This window comes from Rutidosis leptorrhynchoides, chromosome 5 (assembly GCF_046630445.1).
Source record: "Rutidosis leptorrhynchoides isolate AG116_Rl617_1_P2 chromosome 5, CSIRO_AGI_Rlap_v1, whole genome shotgun sequence".
NCBI classification, from domain to species: domain Eukaryota; kingdom Viridiplantae; phylum Streptophyta; class Magnoliopsida; order Asterales; family Asteraceae; genus Rutidosis; species Rutidosis leptorrhynchoides.
In genome coordinates this window covers 289,107,664-289,113,663 of record NC_092337.1, presented here as the reverse complement: position 1 = coordinate 289,113,663, position 6,000 = coordinate 289,107,664, and positions in this window count along the sequence as shown.

Sequence of the window (6,000 nt, the reverse complement as noted above, 5' to 3'; positions counted from 1 at the left end):
TACTGCGGCTATGTTTGAAGCTAGAAAAGTACGGAATTCCTCTTCATTCATATTCACAGTGTGTCGAGTAGTCGGTGCCATTTCCTTCAAAATAGTCAAATGGAACAAGTTAATCATACAGAATATTAAGAGTAGTTAATAGTATTTCGTAGCATAATATGAACTCATTTATTAAAGCTTTTTCTTCATATTAGCGTTTTATAAGTTTAAATTTGGGTAGTACCTACCCGTTAAGTTCATACTTAGTAGCTAATATACAATTCAACTACTACAATTCTATATGAAAAACTGATTATAATAATATTTCGCGTTCAAACTTTTACACAATATTTTACAAACTTACAATACCGCTTATTTTACATATAGCATGAAATATAGCACACAATAAATTTGATACAAGATGGTTATGAAGATAATTCTAGCTAGTACACAAGTCGTTCAGCAAAGGCAATAAAGACACGTAATTCATACGTCCAGAAACAAGTCATGCATTCTGGTTTTACTAGGATTACTTCCCATCCTTGGTCTTGTGGAACATAACCGTTATGGCCGTTGATAAGACAGCGTGTTGTAACGTCGTCAAAGGTACGAGGGTTACGTAATGTCCAACAGACCCGTAACAATCTAAAAACCTCATTTCTTACCCCAATTACCGACTCCGTCACTTGTGGGAACGTTTTGTTTAATAGTTGTAGCCCGATGTTCTTGTTCTCACTTTGGTGAGAAGCGAACATTACTAATCCATAAGCATAACATGCTTCTTTATGTTGCATGTTAGCCAGTTTTTACAAATCACGAAGTCCAATATTCGGATATATTGAGTCAAAATAATTTCTTAACCCATTGCGTAAAATAGCATTTGGGTTCCCCGCAATATATGCGTCAAAGTAAACACATCGTAACTTATGGATTTCCCAATGTGATATCCCCCATCTTTCGAACGAAAGCCTTTTATAAACCAAGGCATTCTTGAAACGTTCTTCGAATGTCTTACAAACTGATCTCGCCTTAAATAGTTGTGCCGAATAATTCTGACCGACTCTAGACAAGATTTCATCAATCATGTCTCCGGGTAGGTCTCTTAAAATATTGGGTTGTCTATCCATTTTGTGTTTTTATACTGTAAAATAGACAAGAGTTAGATTCATAAAAAAAATACTTATTAATACAAGCAATTTTTACATATATCATAAAGCATAAGCACACTATATTACATATATTACACCACACGAATACAACTATCTTATTCCGACTTGCTTGTTTTTTCTTCTTCGGTTTTGGTTCGTTTTGCCAAGTTTCTAGGGATATATTATGTTCCCCTAATACGAGCCGTCGTTTTCCACATTGGTTTAGAAAAACCTGGTTGTTTAGAGGTTCCCGGGTCATTGTTACAACTTAAGGACTTCGGGGGTTGACGATACATATAAAGTTCATCGGGGTTGGAATTAGATTTCTCTATTTTTATGCCCTTTCCCTTATTATTTTCTTTTGTCTTTTTAAATTCAGTTGGGGTAATTTCTATAACATCATCGGAATTCTCGTCGGAATCCGATTCATCGGAGAATTGGTAATCCTCCCAATATTTTGCTTCCTTGGCGGAAACACCATTGACCATAATTAACCTTGGTCGGTTGGTTGAGGATTTTCTTTTACTTAACCGTTTTATTATTTCCCCCACCGGTTCTATTTCTTCATCCGGTTCCGATTCTTCTTCCGGTTCCGATTCTTCTTCCGGTTCCGACTCTTCTTCCGGTTCCTCTTCGGGAACTTGTGAATCAGTCCACGAATCATTCCAATTTACATTTGACTCTTCATTATTATTAGGTGAGTCAATGGGACTTGTTCTAGAGGTAGACATCTATCACATAATATCAAACGCGTTAAGAGATTAATATATCACATAATATTCACATGTTAAAAATATATAGTTTCCAACAAAATTTGTTAAACAATCATTTTTCAAGTAAACACGGTCGAAGTCCAGACTCACTAATGCATCCTAACAAACTCAATAAGACACACTAATGTAAAATTCTGGTTCTATAAGACCAACGCTCGGATACCAACTGAAATGTCCCGTTCTTATTGATTAAAAACGTTCCATATTAATTGATTTCGTTGCGAGGTTTTGACCTCTATATGAGACGTTTTTCAAAGACTGCATTCATTTTAAAACAAACCATAACCTTTATTTCATCAATAAAGGTTTAAAAAGCTTTACGTAGATTATCAAATAATGATAATCTAAAATATCCTGTTTACACACGACCATTACATAATGGTTTACAATACAAATATGTTACAACAAAATAAGTTTCTTGAATGCAGTTTTTACACAATATCATACAAGCATGGACTCCAAATCTCGTCCTTATTTAAGTATGCGACAGCGGAAGCTCTTAATAATCACCTGAGAATAAATATGCTTAAAACGTCAACAAAAATGTTGGTGAGTTATAGGTTTAACCTATATATATCAAATCATAATAATAGACCACAAGATTTCATATTTCAATACACATCCCATACATAGAGATAAAAATCATTCATATGGTGAACACCTGGTAACCGACATTAACAAGATGCATATATAAGAATATCCCCATCATTCCGGGACACCCTTCGGATATGATATAAATTTCGAAGTACTAAAGCATCCGGTACTTTGGATGGGGTTTGTTAGGCCCAATAGATCTATCTTTAGGATTCGAATCAGTTAGGGTGTCTGTTCCCTAATTCTTAGATTACCAGACTTAATAAAAAGGGGCATATTCGATTTCGATAATTCAACCATAGAATGTAGTTTCACATACTTGTGTCTATTTTGTAAATCATTTATAAAACCTGCATGTATTCTCATCCCAAAAATATTAGATTTTAAAAGTGGGACTATAACTCACTTTCACAGATTTTTACTTCGTCGGGAAGTAAGACTTGGCCACTGGTTGATTCACGAACCTATAACAATATATACATATATATCAAAGTATGTTCAAAATATATTTACAACACTTTTAATATATTTTGATGTTTTAAGTTTATTAAGTCAGCTGTCCTCGTTAGTAACCTACAACTAGTTGTCCACAGTTAGATGTACAAAAATAAATCGATAAATATTATCTTGAATCAATCCACGACCCAGTGTATACGTATCTCAGTATTGATCACAACTCAAACTATATATATTTTGGAATCAACCTCAACCCTGTATAGCTAACTCCAACATTCACATATAGAGTGTCTATGGTTGTTCCGAAATATATATAGATGTGTCGACATGATAGGTCGAAACATTGTATACGTGTCTATGGTATCTCAAGATTACATAATATACAATACAAGTTGATTAAGTTATGGTTGGAATAGATTTGTTACCAATTTTCACATAGCTAAAATGAGAAAAATTATCCAATCTTGTTTTACCCATAACTTCTTCATTTTAAATCCGTTTTGAGTGAATCAAATTGCTATGGTTTCATATTGAACTCTATTTTATGAATCTAAACAGAAAAAGTATAGGTTTATAGTCGGAAAAATAAGTTACAAGTCGTTTTTGTAAAGGTAGTCATTTCAGTCGAAAGAACGACGTCTAGATGACCATTTTAGAAAACATACTTCCACTTTGAGTTTAACCATAATTTTCGGATATAGTTTCATGTTCATAATAAAAATCATTTTCTCAGAATAACAACTTTTAAATCAAATTTTATCATAGTTTTTAATTAACTAACCCAAAACAGCCCGCGGTGTTACTACGACGGCGTAAATCCGGTTTTACGGTGTTTTTCGTGTTTCCAGGTTTTAAATCATTAAGTTAGCATATCATATAGATATAGAACATGTGTTTAGTTGATTTTAAAAGTCAAGTTAGAAGGATTAACTTTTGTTTGCGAACAAGTTTAGAATTAACTAAACTATGTTCTAGTTACAAGTTTAAACCTTCGAATAAGATAGCTTTATATGTATGAATCGAATGATGTTATGAACATCATTACTACCTTAAGTTCCTTGGATAAACCTACTGGAAAAGATAAAAATGGATCTAGCTTCAACAGATCCTTGGATGGCTCGAAGTTCTTGAAGCAGAATCATGACACGAAAACAAGTTCAAGTAAGATCATCACTTGAAATAAGATTGTTATAGTTATAGAAATTGAACCAAAGTTTGAATATGATTATTACCTTGTATTAGAATGATAACCTACTGTAAGAAACAAAGATTTCTTGAGGTTGGATGATCACCTTACAAGATTGGAAGTGAGCTAGCAAACTTGAAAGTATTCTTGATTTTATGTAACTAGAACTTGTAGAATATATGAAGAACACTTAGAACTTGAAGATAGAACTTGAGAGAGATCAATTAGATGAATAAAATTGAAGAATGAAAGTGTTTGTAGGTGTTTTTGGTCGTTGGTGTATGGATTAGATATAAAGGATATGTAATTTTGTTTTCATGTAAATAAGTCATGAATGATTACTCATATTTTTGTAATTTTATGAGATATTTCATGCTAGTTGCCAAATGATGGTTCCCACATGTGTTATGTGACTCACATGGGCTGCTAAGAGCTGATAATTGGAGTGTATATACCAATAGTACATACATCTAAAAGCTGTGTATTGTACGAGTACGAATACGGGTGCATACGAGTAGAATTGTTGATGAAACTGAACGAGGATGTAATTGTAAGCATTTTTGTTAAGTAGAAGTATTTTGATAAGTGTATTTAAGTCTTTCAAAAGTGTATAAATACATATTAAAACACTACATGTATATACATTTTAACTGAGTCGTTAAGTCATCGTTAGTCGTTACATGTAAGTGTTGTTTTGAAACCTTTAGGTTAACGATCTTGTCAAATGTTGTTAACCCAATGTTTATAATATCAAATGAGATTTTAAATTATTATATTATCATGATATTATCATGTATGAATATCTCTTAATATGATATATATACATTAAATGTCTTTACAACGATAATCGTTACATATATGTCTCGTTTAAAAATCATTAAGTTAGTAGTCTTGTTTTTACATATGTAGTTCATTGTTAATATACTTAATGATATGTTTACTTATCATAGTATCATGTTAACTATATATATATCCATATATATGTCAACATATAGTTTTTACAAGTTTTAACGTTCGTGAATCACCGGTCAACTTGGGTGGTCAATTGTCTATATGAAACATATTTCAATTAATCAAGTCTTAACAAGTTTGATTGCTTAATATGTTGGAAACATTTAATCATGTAAATATCAATCTCAATTAATATATATAAACATGGAAAAGTTCGGGTCACTACACTACCATCATTCCTTTGCCACGCAAATTTCCTGCGAGGATCATTCCTCCTGTACTGTTTGCCAGGCAACAAATGATTCAATTCTCCTACCTTGATTTTTGCTATAATTTCTCTCATCAAAGATTTGCAATTGTCCGTATCATGGCCCCAAGCCTCATGGAAATCACACCACAACTCACTCTTTGGACCCTCCCTCTCTTCCATAGGTGCTGGAGCATTGAAAGTGGTCCGAATTGGTTCAGTGAAAAGGATCTCTTTCGGCGTTTTAGTAAGCGCCATTATCAACGGGTGCCTTTCGATTGGCCTTCTGTTGTGGTGGAAATCATTAGGGTGATTGTTTCCTCTCCATCCTCCATTTGAATTATCATTCCTTCTCTGATTTCTGTCAAAATACCATCCTCCGTTGTGTGGCTTGCTACTGCCACCAGTTTCAAACTTGTTTAACCCACGCTCACCAGCTCGAACATGCCTTTGTGCTACCTCCAACGCCTGATGCAATGTTTTTGGCAAGTCACACCGTAACGCATGAACAAGTGCTCTAAACCGTCGCTGGTCCAGACAAAAAATGAAGCCAGATACAAGCTGTGATTCTGGACATTCAGGGATCTTCTGTGCTTCAAGTGTATAACGTTTCATAAAATTGCTCAAAGATTCATTATGATGTATTGGGATCTTGTATGCATCAAG